General features: G+C 38.3%; 1 protein-coding gene across 5 annotated transcripts in view; it reads right to left on the bottom strand.

Moving 5' to 3' along the window:
• PKIB (cAMP-dependent protein kinase inhibitor beta) overlaps positions 1-22,106 on the bottom strand; it is a 107,887-nt gene that overhangs the window by 29,808 nt on the left and 55,973 nt on the right. For 2 of the 5 annotated variants that reach the window (XM_053592847.1, XM_053592850.1), the window contains exons 3-4: positions 15,363-15,432; positions 2,380-2,490 (exon numbers count right to left, since the gene is read on the bottom strand). The exons of 1 other annotated variant lie outside the window; for it this stretch is intronic. The gene's annotated coding sequence lies outside the window, so the exon portion shown is untranslated. The remainder of the gene's footprint in view (positions 1-2,379; positions 2,491-15,362; positions 15,433-22,106) is intronic. 2 more of the 5 variants (XM_053592846.1, XM_053592849.1) reach the window with 1 other exon arrangement.

The raw sequence follows: 22,106 nt of genomic DNA, 5'->3' as shown, positions 1-22,106 counted from the left end.
TATTTATCCTGTTCTTAAATCTGGAACAAATAAATGGTGTCCCCAGTAGATTGCCACAACCTGAATGTCATAGCCCATACTGTTAAGGTCCCTATACTCAACAACCTCATTGACAGAATTGCTGACTTCATCTACTGAAAATAACGTGCTATGAGTTTGGTTAATACGATAAGTTCAGCTTCTTAGTCACAATTTTCTTTTACCTCTAAAGTGACTCTATACATATTCACCATGCTAACCATAGGATACATCAACATCCTTGCCATCACACATGACCTTTACAGGCAAGATCTTAACTACATCCACCTTTCTCCAGGAGCACAGGGATGAGATTATGCTGATTACATCCTTCTCTAAGAACATTCATTGAACATATTCATTAAGGATATATGAATACAAAGGAAACCACATTAAAAAGAATGAATCAGTATTTCACACAGACTACAAGGCCTTGTCACCTCTATTAATTGCTCTTTTTCTTCTTTCAAGACAGAATCTCACTCTGTCACCCAGCTAGAGTGCAGTGGTATCCAGTTCAAAGGAACTTCAAACTCCTGGGCTCAAGCAATCCTCCTGCCTCAGCCTCCCGAGTAGCTGAGATTACAAGTGCTGACCACCATGTCCAGCTAATTTTTTTTGCTATTTTTAGTAAGAACAGAGTCTCACTCTTGCTCAGGCTGGTCTCAAACTCCTTCCCACTTCAGCCTCCCAGAGTGCTATGAGCATGGGCCTGAATCACCCTGCTGCCCTAAGTTCTTGAAAGTTAGTTGGTGAAACAAAGGCTGATTTATCCTTGATACTGTCAAGAAACAGATACTAACGTTCTCAGTACCCACAAAGTTAATACAAATCCAACATCTTTTAGTCACTTTTGGGTTTTGAAGGCAACATATAAATTTGCAAATTTTACTCACTCTCACTAATGTTACTTACAAATTGGTCCATCTTGAAAGAGAACTCCTTCAATAAAAGTCTATAAAATCTGTCCAGATTGAAATCAATAGGCACTCCAGTTAGTGCCCTCAGAGGCTTCAGAACCTCATCTTATGCCTTGTGGAGTCTCTGGATCACCTATGATGATGGTAGGTGCCCATGGGCTTCTGAGGCAGGAAACGGCCTTTCCTCACCTTGCACTTATGCACCAGAGAAGCAGTTATAGGCCACATACTGAGCTTTTCTTTTCTCATAGACCTTGAATCTGGGATTCTTGGTGTCCAGCTACCTATAATACACTGGGTCATTTGAAGCAGTACCCCCATGAGTTTAACATGGCTGCTGAGACCTCCTTGGTACAGTATGGAGTCAAATCTGCGTATATTCCACTTGCAGAAGGGGCCAGCCTCCTCTATGCTCAGTTGCTTTCCAGAGATATCATAAGAACAGAGGAGGTTACCGCTTTCCTAGATCCTTAGCTATCTGGAGAGCTCCTTAGGATGAACTGAATGAAGAGCAATGAAGTTCATACATTGAGTGATGATACTGCCACCTTCACACATGATTGAGCTCAGTGGAGAGTTCCTGCTATTCATCCCTTAACCAGGATATACCCCATAAAGAACAAGACTCCAGAGTCAGCATGACTGGCGTGCTTCAGGCATTCACCTTAGCATTGGATGCCCTGGCCAACTGGTTTCATTTGCACATTTTTGCAAACTCTTAGGCCACTGCCTAAGAATGATACCTTTGAATAACAAACTCCATTAATCTCCTGCTTCATAGATACTCAAAATATAAATCAACAGATTTCTCTACATATACTAAGGCCACAATCTAAGGCCTCAGAAGGATACTCCTTATCCCATTTGAAATTCTAGACACTATTGATAGTTACCAAGGTACACATTTCACTTTTTAGAATGCTTAATGCTGGGATATGGAAGAAAGCTTTCACTGGAAATCCAGCCTCCCCTGGAGACTTAAGGTAGTCAGCCCCAGACAGCCAATGTAATTGAAAAACCTAATGAGCTTTTCAAAGAACTCTAATTTAACTCACAAAGGGGCAAACGTTCCCCCCCCCCACGGCCCCACCTTTCCCTAGGTGTCACTATTGCCACAGGCGTTGAGTAGTCTAAATTCACATCCCCTGGGGACACTCACTGTCTCTACATCAATATCACACAGCTTACAATTGCCTTTACTGGCTATGCATAGAGACACCCCTGAAGTTCATGGCTTCCATAACCACCTCAAAATGTAGCCCTCTCCTTCCTGATCAGGTGCCTACAATGCTTCAGAGGAAAGCCCTTTTATCTGTAAAGGTCTCAGTTATCATCAAGATTTAAACTTATATCAAAGTATCAAGGGGTCAGTGTGGCATAAAGCCAAAAGAGAAGTGCTGACATCTGATGAAACAGGTCTCAAATGGGCCAACCATCTAACCTCGTCCTCCTCTGCTCCTGTAGAAAAGCTCCTCCAGCCAAACAGCACCCCCTTATCAAGCAGGGCAGTTTCTGCTTCTCCTTGGGTGGCAGGTTTTAGTTCTCTTCCTGCCTGCAAACATATTTAAACAAGCCAATCACATCCTTCCACAGGGACCAGAGAAACCTCACCCTCTTAATACCGCAAACACTGCTTCCCACAGCTCTATTGTCACAATGTCTCCAAGTACAACTCCTGGGCAGGCCTTCAGGGGGTGCAGTGTCTTCTGCTCCCAGGCTGTTCGTATGTGTGATTAATAAACTGCTGTCAGTCTCATTTCTTCCGTGTCAAGTGTTGTTTAGCCCTTCCTCACCAACAGCGTGAATAATAGATGATTGGAACACCCACCACCGATATCACTTTCCTTTCTTTCTTGAAAGGGAGACTAAAGTATAAGGAATAAGGCATCAGCTCACGTGTGTCCTATGTCCATCCCAACCCTCACTGAGCTACACCTTGTCCTGTTTCACCAGGGGTGCTGGGATCTGCTGGTACTATCTCAGGTGCAATCATAGCCTCAGGTAGAGAGATATGCATCTTCTTTGTTCCACTCCTGAATATTTAAAGCTCACGGTCTATTTAAACTATTCTGTGCCCTTTGTAAAGTCCATGAAATCATATCAAAGTACCTTATCCCTCTGGGGCCTGGCAACTCCATGAGGTGCACTCAGGCCCACCTGCCTAGGCACTTCTCTTCACCATTGCTTCTTTACCTTTTTAGGGCCATACTACATAGACAGCTTCTTTAAGATGCCCAATGTTTCCCTGGGAATTGAGGCATAGTCCTCTCTACACTTGGATTTCCATTAAAATTTCTATTGCTTAGCCTCCCTTCTGCTCAACCTGGTGAGCTAGAGGCCTGGGCACCTTCACAAAGACTGGAATAATGACTAAGGTCTCATTACCTCTTGAAATCTTCTGCCCCATCTAGTCAATGATTCATTTCCATTCCCAGAGATATAGAAACAAACTTTTATGTCATCATATTCTCTTTCTCTCCCTGGGATTTGTTCTCAGTTCTCCAGTCTCAGCTCAAAAAGTCCTTTACCTCAAAAAGTCAGAAGTAACTTTTATTTTCAAGACCATGGCTCTTTGTTTTCATTATAGAAAACATTAGAAACCTACCTGATCTTTTATCCTAGATTATGTGTATGATTCCTCAGTGATCAGTGTCTATAGGGAGCACTGATGGAAGTGTAAAGGAATAAAGAAATCTTGGATGACATCTAAGAATTTTATCAGCCATATACATGTATAATTACTCTGAAATGAGCCCATAGAAAGGCAGTACCTTTCTATATAGTACATTGTACACTGCTTTACATACATTATTTTATTTAATCCTTACCACAAATATCAAGAGAAGAGAGAAAAAGAGAGAGAAAGAGATATAGCCCCATAATTCAAATGCAGCATCTGAAAATGAATCTTTCAGATACTGAGAAATTTGCCCTAAGTTATGATTTAAGCCCTATTTGTGATTCCAAAACATGGCCCTTTAATCATTTTATTACGTTGGCTCTTTTCTAGGGTCATAGACCCTATAAATTCAGAAGAGTTTAAAATAAAATAGAAACACTTCAAGTTTTAAAGAAGTTGCCTAAAATTCATCCAGTATGGCCATTTATCATATGCATGAGTCACTTCAATGGGAATATTTTTCTTCTTTGAACTATATAGCCTCCATATTATTTCAACAAACCCAAGATATTATCTAAGCAATTCATCTGGTATGAAGACTTTATCTCATTTTTGAATCTTAAAAATGAAGGTCCTATGATTGAAATAATGTTCATAATTTTGAATAAAATTTACTTTTTGATCTCTATACTCCTCATTATTGAGTGTATATATATATATATCCCATACACATATATACAAACAGTATAATTAGGTATACTGTAGACCCTCTGTAAGTTGACCATCCAAGGAACTATACAAACTGGTCAACACATGGAGGTGGTAAACATAAGGAACTTCCATTAAGTACATGTGGTACATGTCCAGTCTATGAAAATTAAGTCAAGTTAAGGAGGTGTCAATGTAGGGAGGTAATCAACTACTATATGTATATGTATATTTATATGTATATAATCTATGAACACACACAGAGCCTTAAAATTCTTTCACAGAATAAAATGAAAACAAACACTTATTTCTGGTGGCATAATCTTGTATAGAATTATTCTATTATTTTTAGGAGATTTACTTTTACCTTACATCCTGTCTTCCATGTCACAATTGGAAGAATTCCTTCATAATAGTAAGAGGTCAATATGAACATTTGTCTGATAATTTTCATATTTTTTGGTTTAATTTTAGACATTTGGGATACATTTTATCTTTGTAGATTTTTGTTGAAATATCAAAACAAGTTTGTATTCATGGAAAGACATTTTCTAGTTACAAAGGAGGAAGGCCCCAAAGAATTCAGCCAAGGAAACCCACTACTGTGTTAGATTCCCTGGGGCAACTTACAGTTGATTGTACTCGGTTTGCTGGTCTCTAGTCGTTTCTACACAATAAGGCAAATCAATATGCATCTTATTGTAAAATTCAGGAGTTTTCCCTTGATAGTCGTCATTAAGATTTGATGACCTTCTCTGAGCTACGTACACCTCAACCTCAATATCCTTTTAGGTTGGAAAGCTGTTAGATTGTCAGGCACTCTGCTCCATCCATCTGCTCTAACAAAAACCTCTTTTGAAATATTTCATGAGCTTTGGATATTTTCTTTTTATAACTTTGCCAACATCATCATATTACACCCTGACACCAGGCAGTGTAAATTAATTCCTCTTCTTTCTCATGCCACTCCACAAAGAACCAGATTTTTCACTTTATCACTGATTAAACTGTGAGAAGGCGAAGATGAGAAAATGAGGTCTCTGGGAAAATGTCAGCTCACCTGTGCCAGCCTGGAGACTGGCAGAGTAAATTTAAAGCAAATTAGCTCCTCCTATGATTTTTTACAAATCTTAACAGAGGAGACAAGGAGAAATACAGGAGGAGAAAAGCAAGGTTAGATAAAAAGCCTTTCACTGAAAATTAATCTTATACATTAGAACAAGGACAGTGTTTCCTTACACACAGGACTTGAGTATTCATAAGATTCAGCAGAGGAGTCTGTTAACACAGATTCCCGGCGCCTTCCCTAGAGTTTTGGATTCAGTAAGTCTGACACCATCTGCTTTATGAACACCCTAGATGATTGTGGTCACACAAATCTCAGAATAAATAGAGTAAAAGTTAGGTCACATTTTTCTTCATATTTCTCCAATATTAAACGGAGCAAATAAAATCCATAAATGCATAGATTGTGTTCACCCAGGATCTAACGGCGCCCAAATGAATGGACTATTCCCTGGTGGTCTTAGCATAGGGTGGCAATGCATACACACAGCCGTGGAGACCCACTTGTCCAAATTTCAGACCTTACTAAAAATTTCTTTGTAATAAATTAAAAGTTAAATTAAATCACAAAATTAACTTTCTCCATACGTGCTCTGTCAGGACACATCCTGATGGCCTTTGCTATACCAGTCACCCCCTGGACTCTTCCACCTTTCAGTCTAATAACCAACCCTGAAGTTCACCACTTAATATGATGTTCACTAATTAGTCTATGTAATTTTCCCCACAAATTATAGCAAAGGTATGGACAAATTGATTCTAAGTATAGACAGTGGATAGTAGGTATTCAATGAGTTTTAATTGTGCTGTTCAATCAGGGAGACTTGTTTCATTGAAATTTATTTTATTCTTTGGTATTTTAAATACATTCATTTTAAAAATAAAATACAATTACAAATGAGGAACCCAAATTTATTAGCAAAATTAAAAGTATGTGCTCTATAAAGTTTGGATTTCATCAAATGACTGCACTTAAGGACCTAGAAGACCACATGTGGCCTTAAGAGGGCAAGTTCCCCACCCCTGCTTAGGCAGCAGGTCTAAGGCAAGAAAAGCCTTAGAAGTCATGCTGCCATTTTGTTCATCTCATATCAGATTTTTCATTCTTATCCTTTGACATTTGATTAAGGATACTGAACAATTCTAGTATGGAAAAATACCCCCAAATCTATCATAATTAAAATAACTGAAGAAGATACTAAAATGTTGACTCAGTTTGTAATAATCTGGAAAAACAGGTATAAAATATCCTTCTAGTGGGAGAGAGGGAGGGAAGGCCGCAAGGGCACCCTGAAAAGAGCAGAAGAAACTGCTCACTGGAGCTCGTGCACCCTGAAGAGTCAGCCAGAACATCCTGCACTCTCTTGGCCGGGATTGCTCTGGGTCTCTTTTTTTTTTTGTTTTTTTGGCCGGGGCTAGGTTTGAGCCTGCCACCTCCGGCATATGGGACCAGCGCCCTACTCCTTGAGCCACAGGCGCCGCCCTGCTCTGGGTCTCTTAAAGATATGTGCAAGATGCACTGAGAGAGAGGAGGGCCAGGTGCAGTGGCTTACACTGATAATCCCAACACTCTGGGAGGCCCAGGCAGGCAGACTGCTTGAGCTCAGGAGTCCTAGACCACCCTGAACAAGAATGAGACCCCATCCTTACCCCCACCCCCTACTCCTCACACCTTCAATCTATTAAAAACAAAAACAAAAACAAAAAAACAGGGCGTGTGGTGGGCGCCTGTAGTCCCAGCTACTTGGGAGGCCAGGGCAGCAGGATCACTTGAGTCCAAGTATTTGAACTTGCCGTGAGCTCTGATGATGCCACAGCACTCAACCCCAGGGCCACTGACTAAAACAGACAGTATCAGAAGCAATCTTTAGAAACGTGACCAAAGTAAAATAACTGTTTTAATAGGATAATTACTGACAATAAGTACTTGAAATGGAGATTTGTGTGACATGTTGGAACATGCTAGAGCACAACTTCATGGCATCAATGCATCCAGCCTCTGGTAATTATTATTACTGATTTTTATTGGATTCTCTCAGACCAGCTGCTATGCCTCCTTCATCATCTTCCTTCATAAATATTTTCCTCTCTCTCCGGTCCCTTCCCCTTATGTACACCCTCCATTGTCCTCTCCTATTCAAGCTATCCAAGCCAGCTCCCTGTAGAATATTTAATTCATTCATTTACAGGGCTATGCCCTGTGAGTGGTTCCCTACAAGGGAAACTGCAAAGTCTAGACCAAAGAACTGATCTATCAGTGGTGGCTTTTCCACAAATTACCTAATGGGAAAAGAATGCTATTTTGGGAAAGATGGAGAAAAAAAAACTTCCTGAATTATCAGCATTTTATCTTTTGCCTATTTTGAAATCTAGTGAGGGTAGTAGAGTCAAAGTTGTGCTTTCATCAATGTCAGTTGCATATTAGACAGGTTCCTTAACCTCTTCGAGCCTCAGTTTCACTGTTCCCTGTCATGTAATGTTCTGTCAATAACTGAATTATTCCCTTCTTTGTTATTTGGCATTGAAAGAGGGAGAACCTCTTTTAGTTTAATTTCTAGTAATTAAATATCTACTACCTGTCATCTCACTGACATCTCTTACATTACATAAAAACCTGCTTAAATCAAACCTATGTAAACTTCCTAACCATTCATCAAAAATAGCTGGGAACTAAAGAAGAAAACAGTGATTAAGGCATATTCAAATTCACTGATAAGTGTTTAAAAGGCAACTTGTTGCACTTTTAAGACTTTTGGACTAGGTATATTCATCAATAACTTCAAAACTTGGAGTTTTCTGAGCTATATGGGTATAATTTCTGAAAATATTGTCCTACTTGCCCTAAAAAGGAGAAACTCAGAGATGAATCTAATCCGTATATATGTATGATAGCTCTTATTTCATTTGAGTAAACAGTGTTCTGATCTAAGTTATTCTTGTGTCACCAGGCAATTGTTCCTGGTCTTTCAGTCTCAGGGGAGTTGACTCTTTAAGTTCTATGCTATCAACTCCACCCTGTAGTACTGAGGTTTCAGAAAACTTTGAAGATGTATTCTGGGGTCTCCTAGACCTTGACAATAACCATACGTTACAGGGTGTACAGAGAAGAATGTTGTCACATTTTCTGAAAATGTGAGATATCATAGATGTGGAAATAATAGAAAACATACAAATATTCATAGGTTTTTGTTGTTTTGTTTATATATACTTGCATGTAAATGCAGATCCTCCATCCCTAGAGAGAGAAAATAGCAGTGTCTACCTTCTGTTAACTTGAATGGTCTTTGTAATTTAAAGTATCATTAATTGCCAGGATTAAAATTCAAAACCTATTTCCCAGTAAATTCTAAATCAAAAGGCTTTATGTAGACTGAAATATAGTGTTTCTTTTATGTACTTTTAATCAAAAATAAGCCAGCCCAGTCACAGCAGAAATTTTCAGTGAGTTTTTCTTAATAGGCATTTGTTCAACTGAGGCCAAGAAGAGCATTTTGCTGCTGTGTTTATGCATTCTGAAAACTCATTTGAACCTAAGATTCTTTTAAGCCTCTCTAAAACTTGCCTCCAGAATTATCCTGGGGAAAAATAAATTGGGTCACTCTTATCTTTACTCTTATCTCTGCTTTTCAAACACACAGTAATAATTATAAGTGTATATAGAATTTTTAGTCTTTTTAAAACTGCAACATTTCCCCCTTAATTTATTTCAGTGCTGACTCTCTTGTTATTTGGCATTGAAAGAGGGAGAACCTCTTTTAGTTTAATTTCTAGTAATTAAATATCTACTACCTGTCATCTCACTGATATCTCTTACATTACATAAAAACCTGCTTAAATCAAACCTATGTAAACTTCCTAACCATTCATCAAAAATAGCTGGGAACTAAAAAAAGAAAACAGTGATTAAGGCATATTCAAATTTCCCTCTTAATTTATTTCAGTGCTGACTCTCGTTTCTTAAATTAAGGATAGTGGTGGAAACTTACCATCTAACGCCTGATTCTATCAAACTTAAGACCTAGCAACTGATTCTATTACTGTCTATGATGAGAGGCAAGTGACTAACTTTTCAGAACACATTTTCAATGACCTGTGAAGTTCAACAGTTGAAAGAAAATTGTGTTTTCTGTATTTAAAAAAATTATTTAAAAGTTTCAATAGACTAATTTTTAAATTTGAGAGATCTGAGAATTTTGGAACCAGAAAGAATTTTAGTCATCAGCATATTAATAAGCCATCAAAAAACAAAAGGAAAAAAAGTCCTGATGTCAAAGATATGAGGAAAAGAGATGAGACTGCTGAATGATACAGCATGGACTATACCATTCAGTTATGTTTCATTATCAGATTAATTTCAAAATCCAGTCTAAACATCATGTCACTGGCCACTTGGGCCTGATTTATCTCACAGCAATAGTTTCTAATTTTTAAGAATAAAGATTACTTTTTAATATCATATCACTTGACGACATGGTAGATATAATTTGTAAACCTATCTTTAATTATCTCCTTCTTCCATTTAGAATTACAGACTATTCAAGCTTTAAAAAGTTTGTTTAGTGTTTGTGTAATGTATTTCTCGCATTTGAGTCTCAGATATTGAAAGGCTATATGTATAGCTATGTTTGTCTATGTTCAGCAGACACAGAAACCCTGGAAACATATCTGGAGAATGTAATGAAGAAATTTCTTATGCTACACTTTACCCAATCATCTAAGCAATTGTTCATTGCAGACTTCTGGGAGCCAATTTTAAATACCGAGAGCCTACCACTAGCTGAAGGCTAGTAGCATCCTTCCCCAAAGACCACATTCGAGCTTTATTTGTTATACTGTGTGTAGTCAGTCAAGTGGCAGAAAATCATTCTCGTGGAAAAAAATAAAATATCACTACTGAAGATTCTAAATTATTTTCCGTGGGGCTGGGACGGAAAAGCCTCATTTAATTAGCGAGTGCAATAAAGACATGACACTTAAAAGCAAATTATGACGTATTTCCATCCTTCATTGGTACATATAATGGCCATATATTTGTTCTTTTATAGGTGCCATTTCCAAGATTTAATTGCTTTAGTTTAATTGGCTTAATCCAAAAAATGTCAGTTAGGTAATTACCCCTATGCTGTTTGAATCAGTTTCATTTATCAAGCAAAAGAAATTTGACTTCAAAAAGGAAAAAACAATTACAACATAACACTAGGGGAAATATTATATAATTTGAGTATTAAAAGCAATATTATACATAACTAAAACTTAGTTATTTTGTTTTTAAATTACAAACAGTAATTTACCAAGCCAATTATCACATATACATTAGCTAACCCCAAATCACTTTCATACCTTTCAGAATTTATTAACTCAGAAAATAACACTGAGGGCCAATTATATGATTACCCAAACAGCTTTATAATTATTTTTGACAATTGTTGTGGGTGAGAAAAACATTATTATAAAGTCAAGACAAATCCTTGTACGATTACAAACTGTGGTAAGTCTTCGATGAAAACTTGTAAGTGTATCAGGATCTGGTTCACTGAGTATGAGCTCAGACATGAAGGAAGAAAATTACTGAACTGGCATAAAGGCAGAAAGAGACACTATTTCATGCAGAAGATCACAATACATTACAGGGACGAAAGGGAGGCCGGTGTAAGAAGAACAAAGAGAAGGGCACATATAAAGTGGGTGGGTGAGGGTGGGCCATATCCTTCAGTTCTGTTAAGGATTTGGTCCCTTCTAATAATGACAGGAAGTCATTGAAGCAATCATAGAATGACAATCCAAATGGAAATTTAAAGTGGTCACTTTGGCTGCAGTAAATGGAATAGATTAAAAAAGAGAAAAAGCGGATTCAAGAGATGGGTTAGGAGACAATTGCAACATTCCAAGTGAGACGTGGTGGTAATTTAGAAGGTAGAGTTTATGTGTCGCATTTAACCATCCATGAAGTCTCAAGTTATTTGTGCTCTACAACTGACTTATTTTCACAGAATTATATGTGGCAGAACTAAATAGCAATCAGAGTGATATAATGAAAGGTACATGCACTTTGGGATGAAATACATCTGGTTTTGAATTCTGATCTGAACTTTTGGCTCCACTGCTTCTTAGTGAAGGGACCTCACTCAAGGACCTCACTTAAGCTCTCTGAGACTCAGCTTCCACCTCCTTGGAGTTCACAGAATAATACCTCCCACAATTGAGAAGATCAAGTATGACGACATGTGTGATAGTCTCAGCATGTGTGGTGCCATTTAATACTGAAGAGCCCCAGGACAAGTCGGCTGATCTCATCCCATTGGCTTAGAGATCTCCATCTTCCTTTTGAAACCTGTTACTCCTTCTGAATTTTCTCTCTCAGTGAATAGTACTTCAAGTTGCATAAGTCAGAAACCCATCCTCCCCTACCCTCCATGATCAACAAGTCATGTAAACTCTGGTCTAAAGAGAGTTTGGTCTCTAAAGAGAAGATTTACATAGATCTTCAATCTGCTAGAAAGATGCCCCCCTCATCCTCTTCTTTAACCTCGTTAATGTCACCAGCCTCTTTGGCTTAGATTATCCTCTTCACTGACCTGCCTGCCTCAGTTTTGTTGCCCTGACATCCCTTCTTGACAGTAGCTAAACCAAGCTTACCATCTCATCACATCCCTTACACCGGGAGAAACTCACCGAGCTTCCTAACATGACTGAGACGCCTCTGTGACCTGCGCTCTGCTTACTCCCCAAGTGCATCTCCTGCTGCTTCTGCTTTCCACTCAAGTCCAGCAGCCAAAAGAAACTGCTGTTTACTGAAGACCTGTAAACCTCAGACACTCCCGTTCTCATCCAGATCAAGGTTACAGGACACATGCAGTTCCTCCTGGCTGGAGTTCCCTCCTTCAACTACTCAAAGTCAGCGTTGGTGCTGATAGCATTTTTTCTGGGATGCTCTTTTCCTCCATTGGATGGTATCCCATGTATGCAGGACAGTCTAGAACATGGATTTCATTATTTGCATGATTTGAAACAGTAGGTCAATTGCGGCCTTGAGGTCTGACCAGAGTACCTTGGGTCACTCAAGTCGGTGGGGGTGTGAGGAGAAGACAGAGGCCTCCGGCCATGTAGTACAGCCTCTCTCCGCCTGTCAAGCTGACACCTGTCTTATTAACATCCATTGTATTTGCTTTTTTCATTAACCCTTGGAAACATTCTTTTCATGAAGTTTCAAAGTGTTACACAATTTATGGTTTGTGTACCTAAAATAGATCAATGTTACCTCCACTTGAAACAGGCTTCTTTAACTGCCCTAGAAAGTGGGTCCTGTGCTCTTGCGGCACTCACACATGTTCCCATAACGTTTTCACTCCAGGCTTATTCCTCATGATGCTGTGAATTCTTCTGAAACCAGTGCTGTGCTAAATTCCTTTTTTTATTGCTAGTAATTAAAACTGTTCTTGAGGCACAATGGTACTTAATATTTCTTGAACTTAATGGCACTCCAGAGCTGAAAAGTATCTAAATAAGGACAACTAAGGAGATGCCAAGAAAAAAAATGCAGACATGAGAAGGCTGACGAAAATGATGCCGGCACTGCCACCTGGAGACGGGGAGGCTAAGGAAAAGCCCGGCTCTGGCTGAGGAAAGAATCCAGAAGGCAGCAGAGAAGAGGGTGCCCCTGCGGACACAGGAGGCCTCTTCCAGTGAGTACCGCCCGTCACTTTTATTACTATTTAGGATTGAAATTGGAGTTGGGAAGGAAGATACTCTCATTTTCAGGTGGCTGGACAGTTGGGAAGGAAAACCGACTCAAAGGGCACTTTCTGCGCTTCCTTGGGCAGCCCAGAATCAGTCCAAGAGAAGCTGGCTTCCCTGGTGTCACAGGTTCCTGACAAGGCAGAGTCCTCCAATCATGATGGAAACGGCACTGAGTTGGGGCAGATTGTTAGTGCTGGTCTTGTCCTGGGGACATGGGCAAATCTCTGAGCCTACTTTCTTCCTCTGTAAAATAACAGGTGTAGACTGGATGGTCCAGAAGAGTTCTTTCTGGTTCAGGGAATTTATGATTTATGGGCTTGACACGTGGATTTACTCAAAGTCACTGCATAAGCAAGAATGAGAAGCCAGCCAGTCTCATTACTGCACACAGTGCAGAGTCCAAAGTCACCTCTCACTCTGTAACTTGATCTGGACTAGCTGAGGCAGATATTCATGATACCCTGTCACCCGCACCTGGTAAGCACAGCCCACATTTTCATCAGTAAGAAGTTGGAGACACAGTGAGGCTGGAAAGCAGTAGCTTGCAGATGTCAAAACCAGTGAGGTAATTTTTTAAAAACACAAGTTCCAAAGCCTTGCTCAAGATCTGCTGTCAAATCATAATTTCCAAGGTAGGGTCCTAGGAATATATGTTTTATACAAAACTCCTCTTTTATTTCGATAATCTACTAATTTTTTAAAGGAAAATTTGTATTTTTCAAAGGGTAGCCTGGGGAATACTTTCCCGAAAGTCATCTAAGATGTTTGGTTAAAATGGCTGGGAATGTGGCCACAGATCTGCATGTTAACCATCCTTTCAGTGATTTTATAAATACCAGCATCATCCACGAAATGGATTATATATGTTAGCAAATAAAATCCTTACATGCATAAGACCTCAAGTAAGGATAGGAAACCATAACTGCAGAATAAGCATATTTCATTATTGCTATTTATGTTATATTGGGTCGTCATTCCCTTTAATCCCCATAACAAGTCTGTGACAGAAGCGTTGCTGCCCTGGTCTTACTGGCAAAATGAAGACTGGGAAAGCTCAGGTGACTTTTCTCAAATCACAAGATTAACAAATATATGCACTGGAACTGAAAACTAATGCATAGCTAGGAAACAGCCTATACTGCTAGAGAATGTGTAATTAAGCTTTTAGTACACCTTTTAATTAAACAATTTGCTGAGATCTTATCTGATGAAGCAAGTTAGAAATATACCTCAGTTCCTGTTGGTTGGTTTTATTAGCTGCTACAAATGTTAATATCATTATAATAACCATAGGTTAACCAAGGTAAAATGCCTCTTAACTACAGACCAACAATGTTTCAGGGATTTCCTGGTATCATAAAATGATCTAAGGTAGTCATGATTTCTAGTCTATAACCTCCAAACAAATATTTACAGTTGAGAAGCTCAGAATTATGCTGTCCCAGGTCTCGCGCACCTTGTATGAATGCACGTAGAACCAGACACTAGTTTCGTGACTTGCTTCACTGATCCGTCTTTATACCACAGGCCTGCGACTCTGTCTTATTAAATTCAATACGTGGAGTATTTTTTTTTGTGCTATAATAGAACTTCATTAGACTTGGAGTTCAGGAAATTAAATATAAAATTCTATCACTACAGATACGTTTTTATGACAAAGATTTTTTTTTTCCCTGTCATTGGTTCTTCTAAATTCATCTACTAAAGGATCTGTTTGTGAAAATACATGCTTGTCTTGAACTCTTGGTAAATTGAAATAGGAAGTCTCTCAGATTCCCCATTCCTACGTTGACCCATTTTGAGTACAGTATAATAATAAGCATTTCATAAATAACTTAAAGGACTTAGCTACTTTGAGACCTAGCTTTGACTTCTAAAAATTTTATTAAAAGTATTCATGAAAAGGCCATATAAATTTTAACATAACAGAAATTCTTTCCTCTCCTATGTTCGTGCCCTACTATTTTTCTCCTCCTTCCCATGGATGTTATAAACTTCTTAAAATACGCAGACACGTTGATATTTTCACAGAAGGGGGAAAAGATAATGAAAATGATGTCAAGAAAAAGAAATTGCCAGAGAATAACCCAAATTTTCACTAGCAATAGATTTGATAAAAGTTTTATGATTGCAGTTTTGGTTTATTTGCTCTGTTGTTTGAGGAGTAGCAGACGTGTGTGTGTTTTTACTGACATACAAATTTTTCACGCTACTTCAGGCTATATGTTACTGTAGCAACCATTTCTTACACAAAATCAATAGCTAAGTTCCTAAATAAAGAAAACAATACTTACAAATCTCAGCTTAAAATATGCTGTTATTTCTAATGCAGGTTTAGGAAGAAACTCTGGAAAACTTTCTTTCCTACAAATGAAAAGAAAAAACTATGATGAACCAGCAAAGCTGATAATTCAGTTAATCAATCAAAGCTCTAATAGTTTCGGTCGTTTTTATAAAAATAAAGTTAAAACTAATAAATACCATGACTTTCTGGACTTTCTTAGGGAAAGTAGAACCATTAATTCAACAACAAAAAAGTTCTATATTAAATGTTACAAGGGCTTCATTTCAAGTAACAGGTGTTAGTACCTATGATTATCAGCTACTTTAAAAGCCAGTAGATAAGGAGAGCATCAGTGCTATTAGAGATCAATGTCATGTTGAGAAAATCATCATGTAAGAACAACCAACCAGGGCGGCGCCTGTGGCTCAGTCGGTGAGGTGCCGGCCCCATATACCGAGGGTGGCCTCGGCTGAACTGCAACCAAAAAATAGCCGGGCGTTGTGGCGGGCGCCTGTAGTCCCAGCTACTCGGGAGGCTGAGGCAAGAGAATCGCTTAAGCCCACGAGTTGGAGGTTGCTGTGAGCTGTGTGATGCCATGGCACTCTACCGAGGGCCATAAAGTGAGACTCTGTCTCTACAAAAAAAAAAAAAAAAGAACAACCAACCATTGCAGCAAGCATTTGCAGCCACAGAAAAATAACTGTAAAAAAAAATTTTTTTTTGGCATGATTACACTGTCAGGAGGTTGTAGAAACACATGACATTTTCAGAACATGACTGCAGGGAATATTCTGCCCCTGGCCTAAGTGTCCTGAGGCATTAGACTGGTGTTTGCAACACCCACATGTTGGAGACCATGTGGAAGGAATCGAACCATTTTGCTTCCTAGAAATCAAAATCAAATGAGTACACATAATTCCTCTTCACAGAGTAGACTGCATTTCAAGGATTAGCAACTGAAACAAGAAAGATGAATAATAATGGAAGAATAAAGCACCAGAATTCTCATGATCTACACTTAGCAATAAGACGCTTTACACATTCCCTCTATCGCACTTCTGCCCTAGTTTGGTCTGCCCTTCAGTCTTCCGGGACTGTGGCAATAACATCCTAAATGATTTCCTTGTATGAATTCTTGCTTCCTGCAAATACATTATTTACACAGATGTCAGGTGGAATTATTCCAAAGAAAATTGCTCATGATTTTTCAATGATTAATCATTCTCAGCCTTCCCATCACTGACAGGATCAAGTCCAAATCCTTTCATGTGGTACATGAGCCCACCTGGAACCAGCCCCAATCAGCCTCTCCCTCATTTTCACCTATGCCCCTTTGGAACCAATCCCACAGCTTCACAGTCACATGCTACGGATGCAGCCCCTGTGCCTTGTATCTCTGCTCTCAATCCTCTGCCCATCCACTGACTAACATCTCTTTATGCATTCTGGGTCAACTTAGGCCCCCTTCCCCCAGAAACCTTTTTTGCCATTCTCAGGCTAGATTCCTTCCTCTAGGCTTTAACAAATTCTGGTGCAGCTCTCTGATTGCACTTATCACATGCATTATACACTTCTGATTAGTGTCTGCCTTCCTGCCTCAAACAAGTTTTTTTAAGCCTTTTGAGGTCATGGACTGTGACTCATTCGTCTTGTCCCTACCAGAGTGTTTCACAGAAGGTAGGAGGAATGCAATAAATATCTGTTGAATGTCAAGGTGCATGAGGTGCTTTTCAGATTTAGAGCTACCTGAGTGCATACTTTATCACCTTGGAAGGATCTTAAAATCAAAAGCAGACATATTTTAACTTTGTTCACAGACACAGCTTCTCAAATGGTTTTTGCTGTTCCCTTTAATTGAGTCCCATATGTGCAGACAACATAAGGAACTGAGAAGAGGAAGAGAAAAATAAGAGAAGTAGTAACAAAATAAAAATTTACAAACTTTGAAACTGAAGTAATGCACATATGCACTCCTGAAACATGAGATTAAGAAAACAAAGTTTTGTAGCCCTTTTGCATACAGCTTTTAAACAAAGATCTAGTAGAAACAACAAATAGAAATTCAGTGTCAATTCCATTAGATAAAGCTAAACGTGGCTGTCTGTATCTGTAAAATACATGTTACAAAAACCCTATAATTTTACACCTTTTTCATGATTAAATTTTTGTTTAATTTTTATTTAATGAAATTCCACCTTCATCTGTCAATTGTAATAGAACCAACAAATAAAAAGGTAAAAGAAATAGAAAAGGAGCAAATAGTATTTTTTTCTCTTCATTTCTCTGTGATTTATGTTTCATTCAAATACACTTACGCAATGGACTATAAAAATAGTATTTCATCTATATTCGTAATTATTCAATATATTAAAATTCAGATACTTAAGACAAACACACTAAAAGTTCAGAGACTGATTCTCCTAATCCATTAAGTTATCAATTATCAAATATTTTATTAAAAAAGTGAAGTAATTCTTGAAAAAGCTTCAAGAACAGGGTACACCCTAATAATATAAAACAAAAGCTTTGTGTGTACACATCTCCCATATATGAATATTCATTTTCATAAATTAAAAGTCACACCTGTAATCCTCCTTCTCCAGCAGGCTGAGGCAAGAGAATCCCCTGAGTTCAGGATTTTGAGAACAGACTGAACAGGGGTGAAGCCTTGTCTCTACTAAAAATAGACAATTTAGCCAGGCATTGTGGCAGATACTTGTAGTCCCAGCTGCCTGGCAGACTGAGGCAGGAAGATTGCTTGAGCCCAGGAGTTTGCTGTGAGCTAGGCTAATCCCACAGCACTCTAGCCTGGGGCAACAGAGTGAGACTTAGTCTCAAAAAAAAAAAAAAGTATTACTATACTAATAGACTAATATCATTTATTTGTTAAATTATAATTATTATATATGTTAAATATATTAACAGAAATTAAAAATAAAATAAAAATAAGTAAAACTAAATGTTCTAGTATATTCTTCCTGAACTTCAATATAGGATGCAAATTTTCAAGATATTGTTGTCATACAAAGCCTAATTCCTTCTGCATTATCTCTCCTGGAACTATTATTAAACCCAGATAAATCATGGTGATATTTACTATGGATGGCAGCTAAGAGATATAAAAGCAAAATACCAGTGGTCTCCCCAGGAACATTGCACCCCTTGCCAGGGACATGGATCAAGTGATGAGTGAATCAATTAGAAATACACACACACTCAGCCCTGGGAGTTAACAGAGACTTTGAATAACAGCGAGTTCAGTAATTTTCAAACATTTTTTGAGGAATATTTTCTTTTCAAATGAACCGGTTGGCAGGAACACCGCTATGAAAGATGGATACAAGCAGAACTGCTTTGGGTACCTCAGGGTTCAAGGTCTGAAGCTCTACCCACTCCCCCACCCCAGCTGCCTTCTTCCCCTTCAGGGTGTACAGTAGCTTGAGAATGACATGGCCACACGGCCATTCAAGAGATGAGGCTGCCAGGCTGGAGGTGGAGAAGAGCAGCCATTTCAAGACAGAACATAATAAAGTAGCTAAAAGTATAAGTAAAAGTAAAAAGCAAAAGTATCCTGGGCACTTTCCACCTGCCCTTCGGGTAAGCCTTCATTGTTTTCAGTGACTGATTCTTTGCAGTGAGCTCAGTTGTAAAAATAAATCCTTAAACCAAGAGCATCTAGACCCTAAAGTGATTTTTTCCTTCTAAGCATTGGTAAAATAATAAATACTTATTTTTTCTTCAAAGTGTATATTTTCTACATTAAAAATTTTAACTATTCAAGCAGCCAGCCATGGCAATATACAAATAATAAGCATAAAGAAGAAGCATCCATTGGACCCCAAGTACAAAATTTCAACACCGCAGAAATCATGATAAATAATATTTTGATGAAATATGTTTTAAAAATCAAAATTTGTATGAGAAATCAATGATTAGCAAGATACCAAAATTTTAAATACGGATTTAACCCTAAATTTATATAATTCAGCCTCACATATCTCATCTGATCCAGCAACTTCTCCGAAAAATAAGTGCAAATGTAAAAATTATGTCAGGTGAACTCTATTATGTACATTTCTGCTTTATCACCTAGAATTATAGAGGAAGAAGAAAATGTAGTTTGGAGGACAAAGCCCAGTAAAAGATGTGTTCTGCTGTCAAGACCTTTACGCTTCAGTCTGTAGGACTGGGGATTAGGCTAAGTTGCATGGGAACGAATAAGCAACTAGACAACTCTAATATTTAATATTTAGTCTGTACTTGCATTTGAGCTATTTTACAATGTCAATGAGCTACTAAATCTGGTTATAGCTGCTTCAGTAAGCATTCTTTTCTAGTTTGTCTTGTTTTTAAAAGCAAGTCATATTTCTAAAATTATAGAAAAACTTGAAAGTTGGAATGCATCAGGGGAACATAAGCTGACTGTGTAAAGCAAATCAGCCACTTCAACTGTAAGATCTAGTTTTGAAAGGCTGTTCTTAAGGAGATGTATTTACCCCCTCAAACAGTGCACCATTGAAAACAAGCACCCAAGAGATGAGACATGGTGACACTAGAGAAGATGACAATTATAAGGAGATTTCTATCCACAGATGCCAAATAAACCTGCTTAGGAAGACGAATTACACTGCGTCTGACACATGGTGGGCATTCAACACGTGTTTGCTGAATGAATAAATTTATGAGAGTAAAAGTTGAGAAAAGGCTGAAAACAGGTAGAATAGAATCAGATTATAAGGGGCTTTGAATCCGAGACTTTGTACTGTGGGCCATTGAGTAAAGGTTTAACAAGTTTTGACTAAAAAAAAAAGAAAAGAAAGTGGTTAAAAAGAAAAAGAAAGCATGCATGGATTGACAGTGAGTTGACGGAAAATTCAGCTAATAGTCTCTAGACGTGACCTTGGCAATGGACATAAGACCCCGCAGAAGGGTAAAGACAGTAAAATTGGGGTAAGGAAAGTGGCTGATACTGCTGGTTGGCAGCCAATAGCTCTTCCTGTCTTCTGCTACATAAATAGAAAGTTCAGCTGAGCACATAAGTAAGATATTACCAAAATTTTGAGACTTTTAAGTATGTTCATGCAAGTGAATTTCGTCATTAATGATGAGCTGTGAGCTGAAGTGATAGATTCCACTTCTTTTTTTTTTTTTTTTTGTAGAGACAGAGTCTCACTGTACCGCCCTTGGGTAGAGTGCCGTGGCGTCACACGGCTCACAGCAACCTCCAACTCCTGGGTTTAAGGCGATTCTCTTGCCTCAGCCTCCCAAGTAGCTGGGACTACAGGCACCCGCCACAACGCCCGGCTATTTTTTGGTTGCAGCTTTGGCCGGGGCTGGATTTCCACTTCTAAGTTACAACCAGGAAGAGGGGAGAATGTGGTTGGTATCTTTCTCCTTTTTTCTCTTTTCTGAAAACTGGACTGCAATTGTGGTAGTGAGTCATTTTCTGTACAGTAGACAAAGACAATTCCTTAAGGATGCAAAACAAGATGGAAGGAGCCACTATTCCACTATTCCAGCTCTGTTCCACTTACCTACACTTCACAAAAAACAGAATCAAACTTATATTGTGTTTCACCCTGTGCTTTGAGGGGAGTACTTTGTTATAACAGCCAAACTGATTTCATATTCACATGTGGATATGAAAACAATTCGAAATGGAAAAATCCGCAGAATGTAGTAATGAGCTACACTGAATGAGGGAAGGAAAATGATGAGATGAAACAATTCTAATGTTTTATTACTAGGGAATTAGGGCAATAGTAAAACCACCAACAAAATAGCAAGTGAGAAGGAGATTGGTAGAGGCAGACAGCTGCAAAAAGCCAACAGGATATGCTTGGTACTGACTAGAAGTGTTGGCCTGGAATTTAGACTAAAGGAGAAATTGGAAAGTGGAAATGTTTGCAATTTTTTATAGTATATACACAGAAAATGTGAGGATGATCTGTCAGACCAAGAGAGATTAGGAAATGCCCCAAACTGAACAATGGTATATTCTCACAGAAGGCAGAAGTAATAAGCAAAGAAAGAAAAAGAATGTTATTATTTTACACAGGAGAAAGGTAATGATTAAAAACATAGCATAATACTATTAACCTTGATTCAAGCTGACAAACAAATTTAAAGGGAATTTAATATGTTCTAAGAGTCTTAAATCCATTTAAAACTTTCATGAAATTAAAGCAATCATTTCTTGAAGTAGAAAAGCATTAATCAGGTTTCCGATACAATCCAGGTCTCAATCATGCTTTAGTTTTAATTTAAATTTCTTGAACGCCAAAAGAAAAAAGAATACAAAACACATACCTGTATCTTTCTCTCCTTTTTTAAAATTCTTACATTGGAGGGAGAAATGAAGTAAGAGGCGCGTACACACACATACACATACACACACACACACACACAGAATTGCTCTGCTACTCATTCTGGGAGGCTGACAAACTGAAACAAAAGTCTCCTCTTTAGCTTTTGTTCAGTTCCATTCAAAGATATGAAGATATGAAGATGCGATACGATGGGTCCAAATTTCACATTGAAGTTAATAAACGTAATACAAAAAGTTGGCAATATGAAAGCCAATTCCTACATATAGTAAGCAAGAGTTTGATCTCCAAACTTCTTTCCAAAAGGAATGTATTAGTTTGCATTCCCACCAGCAGTGCAAAAGTGTTCCCTTTTCTCCACATCCATGCCAACATCTATAGCTTTGGGATTTTGTGATGTGGGCTAATCTTACTAGAGTTTGATGATA

The sequence above is a fragment of the Nycticebus coucang genome, chromosome 5 (genome assembly GCF_027406575.1).
Source record: "Nycticebus coucang isolate mNycCou1 chromosome 5, mNycCou1.pri, whole genome shotgun sequence".
Lineage (NCBI taxonomy): Eukaryota > Metazoa > Chordata > Mammalia > Primates > Lorisidae > Nycticebus > Nycticebus coucang.
Note: the sequence above shows the minus strand (reverse complement) of the source record. Positions and strands in the feature narration are given on the sequence as shown.